A 15,485-nucleotide genomic window follows, 5' to 3' on the forward strand; every position below is an offset into this window, starting at 1 on the left:
AAATATTACACTCCATCCCAGTGACCCGCAGTATATATTACACTCCAACCCAGTGATCCTCTGTAAATATTACACTCCATCCCAGTGATGCACTGTAAATATTACACTCTGTCCCAGTGACCCTCTGTAAATATTGCACATCGTCCCAGTGACACTCTGTAAATATTACACTCCATCCCAGTGACCCTCTGTAAATATTATACTCCATCCCAGTGACCCTCTGTAAATATTACACTCAATGCCAGTGACCCTCTGTAAATATTACACTCTGTCCCAGTGACCCTCTGTAAATATTGCACATTGTCCCAGTGACACTCTAAATATTACACTCCATCCCAGTGACACTCTGTAAATATTACACTCCATCCCAGTGACCCTGTGTAAATATTACACTGCATCCCAGTGACCCTGTGTAAATATCACATTCTGTCCCAGTGACGCACTGTAAATATTACACTCTGTCTCAGTGACCCTCTGTAAATATTACAGTCTGTCCCAGTGACCTTCTGTAAATATTACACTCCATCCCAGTGACCCGCAGTATATATTACACTCCGTCGCAGTGACCCTCTGTAAATATTACACTCCATCCCAGTGACCCCCTGTAAATATTACACTCCGTCCCAGTGACCCTCTGTAAACATTACACTCTGTCCCAGTGACCCTTCGTAATTATTACACTCCATCCCAGTGACCCTCTGTAAATATTATTCTCAATCCCAGTGACCCTCTGTAAACATTACACTCCGGCCCAGTGACCCTATGTGAATATTACACTCCGTCCCAGTGACCATATGTGAATATTGCACTCCATCCCAGTGACCCTCTGTAAATATTACGCTCCATCCCAGTGACGCGCTGTGTATTTTACACTCCAACCCAGTGATCCTCAGTAAATATTACACTCCATCCCAGTGACCCTCTGTAAATATTACACTCCGTTGCAGTGACCCTCTGTAAATATTACACTCCATCTCAGTGGCCCTCTGTAAATATTGCACATCGTCCCAGTGACCCTCTGTAAATATTACACTAGGTCCTGGTGACCCACTGTAAATATTACACTCCACCCCAGTGACCCTCTGTAAATATTACACTCCATCCCAGTGACCCTGTGTAAATATTACACTGCATCCCAGTGACCCTGTGTAAATATCACATTCTGTCCCAGTGACGCACTGTAAATATTACACTCTGTCTCAGTGACCCTCTGTAAATATTACAGTCTGTCCCAGTGACCTTCTGTAAATATTACACTCCATCCCAGTGACCCGCAGTATATATTACACTCCAACCCAGTGATCCTCTGTAAATATTACACTCCATCCCAGTGATGCACTGTAAATATTACACTCTGTCCCAGTGACCCTCTGTAAATATTGCACATCGTCCCAGTGACACTCTGTAAATATTACACTCCATCCCAGTGACCCTCTGTAAATATTATACTCCATCCCAGTGACCCTCTGTAAATATTACACTCCATCCCAGTGACCCTCTGTAAACATTACACTCTGTCCCAGTGACCCTTTGTAAATATTACACTCCATCCCAGTGACACTCTGTAAATATTACACTCCGTCCCAGTGACCCTCTGTAAATATTATACCCCATCCCAGTGACCCTCTGTAAATATTACACTCCAACCCAGTGACCCGCTGTAAATATTACACTCTGTCCCGGTGACCCTCTGTAAATATTGCACATTGTCCCAGTGACACTCTAAATATTACACTCCATCCCAGTGACACTCTGTAAATATTACACTCCATCCCAGTGACCCTCTGTAAACATTACACTCTGTCCCAGTGACCCTTTGTAAATATTACACTCCATCCCAGTGACACTCTGTAAATATTACACTCCGTCCCAGTGACCCTCTGTAAATATTATACCCCATCCCAGTGACACTCTGTAAATATTGCACATCGTCCTAGTGACCCTCTGTAAATATTACACTCCGTCCCAGTGACCCTCTGTAAATATTGCACATCGTCCCAGTGACCCTCTGTTAATATTACATTCCGTCCCAGTGACCCTATGTAAATATTACACTCTGTCCCAGTGACTCTCTGTAAATATTACACTCCATCCCCACGCTACACTGTACATATTATACTCCGTCCCCACGACCCTCTTCGTGATCAGCTATGATTCCTTTGCAAATTGCTTTGTCTCTGGAAGGCTGCAGCTTCCGAAAGCTGATCTTCTCAAACGGTACGCGTTCTCGGTTTGTGCGACCTTTGTTTTCCTATATATTTAGGCTAATTTTAGCTGATCTAATTATTCACTGTGGACGTGCAACATTCTGTAAGGTAGAGGTGGCAAATCACCCAAATGAATGCCTGGCAGGCGCAGTATTTATGCCAATTTAGGAATATAATTTCCTCCTTTATCAAAGAGCATTGGGGTGCTGGCTGGTCACCCGGGAGACTGCTCTCCAGGTACAATGGCAGCGCGAAATGAAGGAGCTATCTGCAGATAAGTGACAAATATAGTCTTTGTTAATGACAGTAATTGCAGTTTTTGGTCATAGTGCAGCTCGAACATGGAACATTAGCATTGCACTTTCTGAGGGAAAGATCGCCATATTTGGAACTCTGTTTTATATCTCCACTTCCTGATATCTCCGTCTTGCGGAAGAGAAACTGAATTAGTTCACGCTCAGTTCACGCTCCTGTCCGTTGTCTTCCGTTAACAAGTTCCCCCTTAGAATTTGCAACTCTCTCAATTCCTCTCTTTTTGCCCTTAGCACTTTCCCCTAACCCCCACAGTAAGAAGAACAGAATGATGTCAGGATTTATAGCATTGAACGAAAGGTAGCCAAGATATCTCTAATCACAAAGTTGCCGGAAAAGCTCAGCAGATCTGTGAAGGAAAAATCAGACTTAATATTTTTGGTTCAGTGACCTTTCCTTGGTTCTGAGGAAGGGTCACTGGACCTGAAATGTTAACTCTGTTTTTTCCTTCACAGATGCTGCCAGATCTGGTGTAGCAACTTTGTTTTTGTTCCTGATGCACAGTTCTTATTTCTAACCAGCCTGTTTGGATATGTTGTTACACCCCACTGGAGCAAGTGGGACTTGAACCCAGTCCCCTTAACGCAGAACTAGGGGCACCACTACCATGCCACAACAGCCCCAGCTTAAAGGTAGCTTAATAAGCCGAGCTGGATCATTATTTTCAGGTTCACTTTGTGCCAATTTGACTCACAGGGACACACCAACTCATCCATGCCAACCAGACATCCCAAACTGAATGAATCCCATTTGCCAGCATTCGGCCCATATCCCTCTAAACCCTTCCTATTCATGTCCCCATCCAGATGCCTTTTAAATGTTATCATTGTACCAGCCCCCACCACTTCCTCTGGCAGCTCATTCCATACACGCACCATCCCCTGTGCAAAAAATTTGCCCCTTAGATCCCTTGCCCCTCTCACCTTAAACCTATGTCCCTCTAGTTTTGGACTCCCCCACCCTGGGGAAAAGACCTTGGCTATTCACCCTATCCATGCCCCTCATGATTCTCCAAACTTCTATCAGGTCAGTCTCCTACGCTCCAGGGGAGAAGTCTCCCATCCTGCCCACGCTATCATTATAACTCAAACCCTCTAGTCTTCGTAACGTCCTTGTAAATCTTTTTGGTGCCCTTTCCAATTTAATAACATTCTTCCTTTTGCAAGGTGACCAGAATGGTGTGCAGGACTCCAATTGTGGCTTCACCAATCAATTGGCTTTCCATTTGCTTGCTCTGTTTTTCTTTATCCTGTGCACTCATTGCTCTTTATTCATGAATGGGATGTCCATCCCTAATTGCCCAGAGGGCAATTAAGAGTCAACCATATTGTTGTGGGTCTGGAGTCACATGTAGGCCAGACCAGGTAAGGATGGCTGTTTCCTTCCCTAAAGGTGAACTTCTGTCCAGATATATCTTAAAAGACGCTAACGTGTTTGTGTCTACCATTAGTGAACCAGAGATAACAGGTTGTGGAGCTGGATGAACACAGCAGGCCAAACAGCATCAGAGGAGCAGGAAAGCTGTCGTTTCGGGGCTAGACCCTTCCAGACCCAAAATGTCAGCTTTCCTGCTCTATTCAGCCGGTGCTACACTTTGTTATCTCAGGTTCTCCAATCTTAGTGAAGCAGATGGGTTTCTCCTGACAATTGATTCACAGTTGGGCAGATAAATGGTGGATGGAGTTCAATCCGGGCAAATGCGAGGTGATACATTTTGGAAGATCTAATTCAAGGGCGAGCTATACAGTAAATGGAAAAGTCCTGGGGAAAATTGATGTTTAGAGAGATCTGGGTGCTCAGGTCCATTGTTCCCTGAAGGTGACAACGCAGGTCAATAGGGTGGTCTAGAAGGCATATGGCATGCTTTCCTTCATCGGACGGAGTGTTGAGTACAGGAGTTGGCAGGTCATGTTACAGTTGTATAAGACTTTGGTTTGGCCACATTTAGAGTACTGTGTACAGTTCTGGTCGCCACATTACCAAAAGGATGTAGATGCTTTGGAGAGGGTGCAGAGGAGGTTCACCAGGATGTTGCCTGGTATGGAGGGTGCTAGCTATGAAGACAGGTTAAATAGATTAGGATTATTTTCATTAGAAAGACGGAGATTGAGGGGGGACCAGATTGAGGTCTACAAAATCGTGAGGAGTACAGACAAGGTGGATAGCAAGAAGATTTTTCCCAGAATGGGGGACTCAATTACTGGGGTCATGAGTTCAAAGTGGGAGGAGGAAAGTTTAAGGGAGATATGCATGGAAAGTTCTTTACACAGAGGGTGGTGGATGCCTGGAACGCTTTGCCAGCGGAGGTGGTAGACGCAAACACGTTAGCGTCTTTTAAGATATATCTGGACAGGTACATGGATGGGCAGGGAGCAAAGGGATACAGACCCTTAGAAAATAGATGACGGGTTAGACAGAGGATCTTGATCGGCGCAGGCTTGGAGGGTCGAAAAGCCTGTTCCTGTGCTCTAATTTTCTTTGTTCTTTGTTGTTTGTCATCATTTGATTCTTAATTCCACGTCTTTTTTGAATTCAAACTCCACCATCTACTGTGGTAGGATTTGAACCCAGGACCCCAGAATGTTATCTGGGTCTCTGGACTAACAGTCCAGCAATAATACCACTAGGCCATTGCCTCTCTTTGAGGAGAGAGCTCACTGTCAGAAGACTCACGACACCAGGTTATCATCCGACACGTCTGTTTGCTGTTCTGAAAGCTTGTGATTTCAATTAAACCTGTTGGACTATAACCTGGTGTTGTGTGATTTCTGACCTTGTCCATCCCAGTCCAACAGCGGCACCTCTACATCATGGCTCGGGATGCCTCAGCTCCAACACTGACGGCACAGAGTTGCTTAGCAGATTACCACCCCAGATATTTGCCCTGCCAAGCTAGCACGATGTCAACAGCGAGCATGAAGGGGCTAATTAATTTTGTCCGCCACTAGAATCTGCTATTGCAGCAATTCCCAGCCCAGTAATAATGGGCTTTGCTCCACGGGCCGTCGTCCTGCTCAGAGACTGTGTGCAATGGATTGGAGGAGGGCTTTCGTGGAGATGGGGACATCCATCATGCTGCACATATTGCCACAAGCCAAAAAAAAAGGAGCACATTTGTCATTAGGAGATTTCTCTGGATAAACAGTTTATTATCACACTTCAAGGCAAGAGGGACTGTGACTGTTTTTATGGAGACTGTTCACCTCTGATACCAGACTGGGTGAGTTTGGAAATTAGCTCAAAGTTGAAAACTCGGAGGAAGGCTGTTATTTATGATTGCTCTGAGGCCTGCATAACTAGATAACGTGTTGAATTATGGTGTGTGTGAAGGAAGGAAAGTGTCTTCATACTCTCGACAGATATTGACTCAATTCTGGAGAGGACCCTGTAGCTATCGGATTATCACCTCAGCTGCAAAGGTTGGCGAAGCTATAGGTCATTTGTTTCTCTTTTAAATTAAGCAATAGATTGCATGTCTCACATGCCGTAATTAGCTTTGAATACTCCTGATTCAAGTTGGGGGGGGGTGGTGCCAGTGCTGGCACTGAGCGCGACAACAACCTGTACTTATCTAGCACCTTGAACGCAGTAAAAAGGCAGAGCATTACAGAGTTTCAGGTGCAAGCAACTGAAGACGTGGCCACTGATGATGGTGGGGAGACAAGAGGCCAGAATCGGAGGAGCGCAGGGGTAACAGAGGGACGGATGAGGGTTGCAACAGCAGATAAGTTCACAAAGTTGGCCCTTCATGTGCATTTAGGGAAAGCAACTGCAATATTAAAGATGCACCATAGAAAGCATCCTATCAGGACACTTCACATCTTGGTGTAGCAACTGCCTTGCCCATACCATAAGAAACTACAGAGAGTTATGAACACAGTCCAGTCCATCACCCAAACCAGCCTTCCTTCCACTGACTCCATCTAAACTTCTCGCTGCCTTGGGAAAGCAGCCAACATCATCAAAGACCCCTCCCACCCTGATTATATTCTCTTCCACCCTCTTCCAGTGGGCAAAAGATACAAAAGTTTGAAAACACATACCAACAGATTTAAAAACAGCTTCTTCCCCGCTGTTATCAGACTTAAGAACGGACCTCTCATATATTAAAGTTGATCTTTCTCTGCACCTTCTCTGTAGCTATACCACTCTATTCTGAATTTTCTTCTATTCCCCTAATATCCTTAGGTTATGTATGATGTGTTTAGTTAGCACGCAAAACAGTACTTCTCACTGTATCTCAGTACTCGTGACAATAATAAATCAAATCAAATTAAAGCATTAACAGCCACGTCTGCATGTCTCTCTCTAACCCTCCCTGCCCAGACTTCGCTTTTTAGTGAAGACTCTCCTTAAAGCCTAACTCACTGTCCATGTGTTTTGGTCACCTAATATCTCCCTAGGCGGCTCAGGGACAAATTCTGTCTGATTCATGCCCCTCTGGAGCACCTTGGGATAGCTTGAACTTTGTTAGCGGTGCTATGTAAATGCACATCGATGTTGCTGGTGGCCCAAAAAAAAGGCAAGTTCAGCATAGATATTCAACTCAGCACCAGAGAGCCTTGCAAGTTCACATCCTCAGAATATGAAATCTTTTGAAATTGGACGTGGTCGATTAAGCATGGAGCTGCTTCAAAGCAGGTCGGAATTTGAATAACAGTGCCAAATCTTTGCTAATGTCCTGCAGCGGTTGGTTCATATTGAGTTTGTACTTCCCCCACTCTGTGAAGCTGCTGCCTCATGAAGCGATTTCAAAAACTCCAGACCTGTGAATCCTGACAAGCCTTCCGGGTGACCAAGCAGGTTCCCCATTTCCAATGGAGACAGCGAATTTGATTTCCACCGAGCGACTGGGGCCATGCCCTCTGAGATTTTCAAATTGCTTGACTTTTCATCTTGTGGAATAGAGATACAAAATAGATTAATTAGCCTGACGTAGCAAAGCTCAAAACATTCCCATTTTATTCGACCTTTTGAACTTTACTGTGCAGGAACAGGCCAACTGGATCATGCTGGTGTCAATATAGTCCATCAGCCCGTCCTTCTGCTCCTTTCTTCCTCATGTATTTAACTAGCTTCCCCTTAACTGAGTTTATCTTTGTAAGTTATTATTAAAAAATGCACTTGTGGTTCTATTACTTTACTCCCCATTAGTCTTATGTCCAATCCACCTTGACCTGCATATCCGTGGACTGTGGGAGGAAACCCACCCATACACGGAGAGAATGTGCAATCTCCACATGGATAACTGCCCGAGGGGAGAACTGAATCCAGCTCCCTGGTGCTGCTCCACTTCAGAATACTATCCCCAAACCTCTTAGTGCTAGGGTACACCTCAGCTCCGAGAGACAGGATGCCGAGGCTACTCCTAGTGATGCCCTTCCTCCCATTGACTTTCGAGCCTATCTGGTTTCTAATGGATACAAGCCACTTGGGTCTTGGAAATGCTTGATCTTATTCTGAGAGGTCGAGCATGTGATGGGCCTGTAGAAGGTGCTTTTCAGTGACAGCAAGGAAGGACACTGTTTTCAGTTACCTTAGGGAGCCTCATCGCTGGCCAACAGCATCAGATGTAGACTGAGGTACTCATTGGGCACAACAGTGAGCCATATCCCCTACAGCATGTACCACCTGCTGGGTACTTATCTTGTTCCAACTAACACAGTAGTTCATCTTTGCCACATACATAGCCATAGATAGACTTATCGAGTGATATAGAGCAGAAGGAGGCTGTTCGGCCAATTGTTCAGCTATATTGTTCAATTCCCTTTGCAAATTACCATTCGGTCTGCCTCCACCACCTTTCCAGGCAACACATTGCAGATCACGGTTATTAAATAAGAAAGTTTCCTCACGTCACCTCTGGTTCTTTTACCAATGCTGTTTAATCAGCGTCCTCTTGTTACTGAGTCTTCAACTGAAGAGAAAGCCCCAAGCTTTTCACAGCCTAATGAAGCAGAGCTAAAGGGGTCGGGAGAGTCGTCTTGGAAGATGACAGAAAAGCAGCTGGGAGCTAGTTACTGTAGAAACTAATCCTGGAGCAAATCAAACTGAGCTTACGTCAAGAAAGAGTGCTCTGACCAGAGTTAAATACTTCGGGTTGATGACCTTTCATCAACTGGAATTTGACTTGGCCACCTGTGTGCAGACGGCCTGAAACTGAAATATCAAGCCTCTGATGTATGTAACAGGCTAGAAACATTTTTATCAAACCGGTGATGGGTCCAGCCTCATTTACAGGATTCTCTGTGTTGTAAATATGGAGGAAATAGATGCGCAATTTATGGGGTTGCCTGAGACTAGTTGATGATGAAATGTAAATGTTATGCAGCTGGGTAGACCTCAACTGCAGTATTGTGTCCAATTCTTGGCAGGAGACATTAATCAGCATCATTCCAGAGACAATGGGAGAGACTATAGAATCTGGGATTTTCCTCCTTCAATGAGACAAGGTCAACAAGTAATTTGATTGTGGTGTTCAAGATCATGAAGGGTTTCGATAGAGTAGAGAAAAATCATTTTCGATAGAGAAAATTCATTTCCACTCAGGCACTTGAAGGGCCAGCAGCAGGAGTGCCCTTGGTTTCGAAGGCCTGCAGATTGGAAGCTCAGCAACTCAGTAGTGCCACCAGAAAGGAAATGGCTATTGCCAGTACTGGACCTACACAAGGCCTTGGATTAAGGAAGGATGCAGTTAGAGGTGAGTGATGGGAGGAGGATGGTGAAGGCAATGGGTCATGGGTGAGATTGATGGGGGCTGGCAGGGGGTGCTGCATTTGACTGGTAAATCCCTCATCCAGGCACTGAGTGCCTTTGAATAAGGCCAGTAGAGACTTGCTGGGCCAAATGGCCTCTTCCGCACTCTAGGGATTCTGTGAAAAGATGGTTGAGAAAAAAATTGGCAGATATTTAAGAAAATAGCCCCTGTGTCACAGCAAAGATATATCCCAGTGAGGAACAAGGATTCTGGGAAGGGGCTGACGTGACCGAGGTTAACCAGAGAAGTCAAGGATGATATCAAATGGATAAAAAAAAACAGCCAACATGGCAAGGATTGGGGTAAATCAAACGATTGGAAAAGTTTTGAAAATCAACAACAAAATAACTAAATAAAAATAGCAAGGAAGTAAACTGTGAGGGCAAGCTTGCAAATAATATGAAAACAGATGGCAAGAGATTTTTAAACATATAAAAGTGAACAGAGAGGCCAAAATAAACATAGACCCCTGGGGAAATGATATTGGAGAACGAGGAAAGGCAGAGGAGTTGATTGAATACTTTTGTATTTTCAAAGTGGGGAGGAAATAAACATCATTACTATCTGTAAAAAAAAATGTATTCTGGAAACCAGGTTAAAGGCTATAAGTCTCCTGGACCTGATGAGTTGCATCCTAAGATTTTAGAGGAAATAGCTACAGTGATCGTAGGTGGTAGTAATCTTCCAAGAATCCTTAGATTGTAGATTCTGGAAAAGTCTGAAACAATTGGGCAATTGCCAATTTAATGTCCTTATTCAAATAGGAAGGGAGCCAAATATAGGTAACTATAAGTCAATTAATTTAGCATGTGTCATTGGGAAAATGTCAGACTCTTTTATGAAGGATGTTATAGTAGGGCGTTTGGGAAGACATAATGTAATCAAGCACAGTCAGCATGGCTTTGTGAAGGGGAACTGATGCCTGATAAATATGTTAAAGTGCTTTGAGGAGGTAATAAACATGTCAGATAAAGGGGAACAAGTAGGTGCAATATATTTCGATTTCCAAAAGGCATTTGATAAGGTACAGCACTTAAGACAATAAGATAGTGCCCATGGTGTTATGTGGGTATATTCACGTGGACATAGGATTGGCTAACTCATAGGAGACAGAGAGTTGAGCAATTTAGGAATGGGAACTTATAACCAGTGGAGCACCACAGGGCTCAGTGTTGGATCCACAATTATTTAATAACTTGAATGAAAGAAGTGAACGTATTGTTACTGAGTCTGTAGATGATACAACAACAGATGGGAAGGCAAGTATTGAGAATGACACATAGGGTCTACAGAGGGACATGGACATGTTAAACAACTGGGATAGCATGAGGGATATAATGTTGGTCAATATGAGTTTCTGCACTTTGGCTGGAAGAATGGCTGAATATTGCTGAAATGGAGAAAGACTGCAGAAAGTTGCACCGCAAAAGGATTTGGAAGTCCTCGTGCATAAATCACAAAATGCTGGCATCAAATTCAGGAGGTAATAGGGAAGGCAAATGAAATATTGGCCTGCATGTCAAAGGGAATTGAGTACAAATACAGGGAAGTTTGCTACAATAATGCAAGGCGCCAGTCAGATCACACCTGGAATACCGTGAACAGTTTTGGTCCCCTTTTCTAAGGAAATCATCACAGGCAGTCCAGAAAAGCTTAACTATGTTGATTCCAGTTTGGAGGGATTTCCTTATGAGGAGAATTTGAATAGGGTGGGCCTGTACTTATTGGAGTTTAGAAGAATGAGAGGCGACCTTATTGAAACATACAAGATTCTCAGGGGGCTTGGTAGGGGAGATGGGGAGAGGTTGTTTCCCCTTGTGGGAGAGTCTAGGACCAGAGGGTATCATCTCAAAATCAAGGGTCACCCATTTAAGACAGAGATGAGGAGGAATATCTTCTCTCATAGGGGAGTGAATCTGTGGAATTCTTTACCACAGAGGGCTCTTGAGGCTGGGCCATTAAGTATTTTTTCGAGACAGAGAGAGACAGATTTTTAAACACCGAGGGCTACGGTGGAAGAGGGAGGAAAGTGGAGTTGAGGATTATCAGATCAACCATGATCTCATTGAATGGCAGAATAGACTCAGTGGGCTGAATGGCCTACTTTTGCTTCTATGTCTCTTGGTCTCATAGAAAAAAGGGTTTTATTTGCTCACTTAAGAGCCTCAGTTGATGGTGGGGAGGGTAAGTTTCTCACTGTGGATTGTATGGGGATGGAGGAGAGAGAGTTTTGTGGTAAATTAACTACCCGACCTCCACCAAGCCCACCGGGGAGGGGACACCAGATTCCACCCCTGAGAGGATGGTGGCCCCTGACTGAAACACAGTTTTCAAAAGGAAATTTGGAAGCAGATTTGAAAAAAACAAGCTCTGCAGGGATACTGGGAAAGAGTCAGGGAGCAGGATTAATTCAATCGCTCCATTGAGGAGCCAGCACAGGTAGGATGGGAAAAATGGCCACCTTTTATGCTGTATTATTCTGTGATTCTAGATATTGGATAGTAACTGGATTAAGGAAAATAAAACATTTAAACAGCAATTTCTGTGTAAATGAGTTTCCTCCACTCTTGTATCAGATTGAAACAGAGTTCCTCTCCATGAATAAATCAATACAATGGCAACCCTGCTGCTCCATCCCAAATATATAATAGCTGCTCTCAGTTCTCTCCTTCATGTCTATTCCCTGATTTGTCTCTCTTGACTTATCGCTTTCATTTTCTTTCTTTCTCTGTCTCTCTCTCTCTCTCTCTCTTTCTGTCCTTCCCTGATTCTCTCCCTCTGTGTTTGTGCCCAATGCATCCTTGCCAACAGTGCCATCATGTGGTGGACTATCACAGTGCTAATGACGCTTGTGCCACCACTGCCACTCTGTGGTGCTCGGTCTCGAGTGATTCCTTTGTCAATATTGACTATACTTTTTTTTATCATCGACCTTTTTAAACAAAAGCTGATCGTCAGAGCTTGAATGAAAAGCATGTCTTTTCTTTTTTGAAAAGAAAGCAAATGGCTTTTGTGGAGATGGGACTGACTTCTCCCAGTCTCTTTGATAAGAGAGCAGCTCACCAGCCATTATGTCAAGATCAGTCTAGGGATGGGAAATAAATATAGGCCCAGCCAGCATCACCCACATCCCACAAATGAATAAAAAGAAATGTTTCCCCTAAGTCAAGCACCACTTGGAAGAAGCCCTGAGGCCTGCAAGGGTGTAGAATGTACTTTGAACGGAGACCAGCAGCACCCATCACTGAGAGTGACTTGGCAGTGCCAACTTGAGTCAAGCTGGTTTGAGTCTTGTTAGACCTAGCTGCCAGGCTGTGCCAACATCAGGTTGTGAAGGAACCAATACAAGAAGGCAAACACTGGCCTTCCTATTACTGATCGACTTGTCGGAATATCTATCCTTAATTACACTGGGGGGTAAATTACCCACCATGTAATCCAGGGGAATACAAAGTCTCATCTCCAACACAAGGCACCAGCCATTGTTCACCCAGCATTCCCCCTGTAGTATGTAGGATGGCCTGAAGACACAGCTAGCATCCCTGAAAGTGGACATCCATGAGACGCTGTGGACCAATGTCCCAGTCTGTAACCTCATGAGCTGACATTTTCCTCACATCCTGTTCGTCCAGTTGAAGAAACGGTGATATAGTTCCAATTCAGGATGTTTAGTGGCTTGGAGGGGAACTTGCAGGGGGTGGCGTTCCCATGTGTCTGCTATTCTTGTTCTTCTAGATGGAAGAGGTTGTGGGTTTGGAAGGCGCTGTCTAAGGAGACTTGGTGTGTTGTGTCTTTTGGAAGGTACACACTGCTGTGGCTGTGCATCGTTGGTGGAGTGAATGTTCAAAGCAGTGAATGTGGTGCCAGTCAAGCGGGCTGCTTTGTCCTGGATGGTGTCAAGCTTCCTTGAGTGTTGTTGGGGCTGCACTCATCCAGGCAAGTGGGGAGTATTCCCGTCACACTCCTGATAATAGTTAATAGTGGGGGATTCAGCTAATAATGCCCCTGAACATCAAGGGAAAATGGTTAGATATGCCTTGTTGCAGAGCTGGATGTCAGATAGCTAAACTCTAAAGGTTAACTTAGAAAATGAAATGAATCAAACTGGAATTTACAGGATTACAAGGTAAGTTGACTGAAATTTCCACAATGTTAAGGAGAGCAAATAGTTACGCTCTCTCCTACTTCCCCTGGTTAGGAACTCTATGACGTGGGGGAGAGAGGGGAGTTGGCACGATGGCTCAGTGGTCACACTGCTTCCCCACAGCCTCTAGAGCCCCAGGTGTAGTTCCACCCTCGGGCAACTGACTGTGTGGAGTTTGCACATTCTCCCCGCGTCAGTGTGCAACCCCTCTGGGTGCTCTGGTTTCCTCCCACAGCTAGGCTAGATTGGCCTTGCTAGGGTAGGGGGTTGGGAGTCAATACAGTGTGAAGCTGGTGGAGCACAGCATCAGAGGAACAGGTAAGCTGCCATTTTGGGTTGGGACCCTTCATCAGGACAAAGGGGGTGGAATGCTTTTTGGAGGGTCAGTGTGGACTTGATGGGCCAAATAGCCTTTCACACTGTAGGATTCCTATGATTCTATGATTAGAGTCAGGAATGAAATTAGGAAACACATCTGCACTAGATGATGGTAAAAGTCTGCAAGTCTTCCACAATTGATGCTGGACACATTATTCATTTTAAATGTATGATTGATCAATTTTTCTTCACCAGAGGTATTAAGAGATATGGGCTAAAGGTGGGTATATGGAGTTAGGTCGTGCATTAGCTATGAACCCATTGGCTAAATGGCCCATGCCTGTTGTTAACGATGTGAAAACAATAATGCAAAGTTTAAAATTGAGACATTGTCAGTGAGCTCAGTGTTGACTGGTAAATGAAATAATGATGATCATAATAACAACAACAGAGGAATATCTTTCTCTTCCTTTCTTCCTGGCGTTTTTATTCAGCCTCCTTTTGAATACATCTATGTTGTTCACCTCAGCTATTCCGCATAGGAGCAAGTTGCACATTCTGAACATCCTAAGTTTTGATGCATCGTCCCATTATAACAGTTAAGACCCATCATCAGTTCTAGGTATATTTGTCTTCCTTTAACTGCCATAGATTAGTACATCAAAGGGAATGCAGCAACATTAACACATTGCAATGTTTGGCCACAGATTGGAAGTGGATCTCATAAATTTTAATGAAGCTTGTTTCTCTGGCTGTGCAAACACCTTTTATTAAACCCATAAATTAATAATTTGCTATATATTCAAAGACAAAAATACAAATAAATCAGACGTTGCATTTCCCAAGGTCCTGGTCTCCAGCTGAGACTTTGCCAGTTATGAAATGATACTGTAAATTTTGTAGTGCCCTTGGCAATCGTTCCCTCCATGGAGTTTGAGTTTGTAGCCCAGTTAAATAGTTCCAGCTAGACAGTTCTATTTTCTCGTGTTTGGGGAAACAAAAGCAATACCGCAGAATGTGAGCAGCCAACAGATTTGAGAACTTGTCTCTGCATAGACCAGTCTGTGGTTAATGATTGGAGAGAATGTTTTAAAGGAAAAGTCAAAGAAGTTTTTTTTTTGGAGACTTTTGTAACTTTAATTCCACGTCGGCAGTCAAAACATAAAGAAATTAAGTTGCAAGAAGTAGTCGGGTAATTTACTTTATCATCTCTCACTCAATCCAAGCGGGACTCCTGCAAATATGGCTTGGAGAGGTGAGATGAAGGGTACGGCGTGGTCGCCAGTTTGGCTTATCCTGAATCAAATGCAGCAAGGTGTCCGAGAATTTAACCTGTCTGCAAGAGCCTACACATGTCCCTTTGGGTAGAATCGTATGGGGGCCTGAATGATGTGAGCTTATAGAACATTATTGGCAGACTCATCCAAGGGCATTGGCATCTGGCGTTTGCCAATCCCTGGCAATCCTCACGGCACCTCTCCGGTTTACACTCAGGAACCGCGGTCCAGGGTGCCGCAGCTAACATTGAAATGTTGCTTCAAGGGCACTGTGTACAGGGACAGACACTCAGCTCATGGATTGAACCAGGCGACATCTCTGGGCTGCTCATTTGCTCTCGCTCACTTCGTACCTATGTACATGCTTACAGTCTCCGTGCCTTGCCTTGCCATGCTGTGCCAGGCCTTTGAGGGCAATGGCACTTCAGTCAAAGCTTAGGCATTGCCGTATTGACGCGCTGTTTAACACA

General features: G+C 44.3%; 1 protein-coding gene across 2 annotated transcripts in view; it reads left to right on the forward strand.

Moving 5' to 3' along the window:
• asic1b (acid-sensing (proton-gated) ion channel 1b) overlaps positions 1 to 15,485 on the forward strand; it is a 743,124-nt gene that overhangs the window by 450,818 nt on the left and 276,821 nt on the right. The window contains exon 1 of one of the 2 annotated variants that reach the window (XM_059643391.1): positions 2,201 to 2,217. The exons of the other annotated variant lie outside the window; for it this stretch is intronic. The gene's annotated coding sequence lies outside the window, so the exon portion shown is untranslated. Of the gene's footprint in view, positions 1 to 2,200; positions 2,218 to 15,485 lie in introns of those variants that run through there. 2 annotated transcript variants of the gene reach the window in all.

Source organism: Stegostoma tigrinum, chromosome X (assembly GCF_030684315.1).
Source record: "Stegostoma tigrinum isolate sSteTig4 chromosome X, sSteTig4.hap1, whole genome shotgun sequence".
NCBI classification, from domain to species: domain Eukaryota; kingdom Metazoa; phylum Chordata; class Chondrichthyes; order Orectolobiformes; family Stegostomatidae; genus Stegostoma; species Stegostoma tigrinum.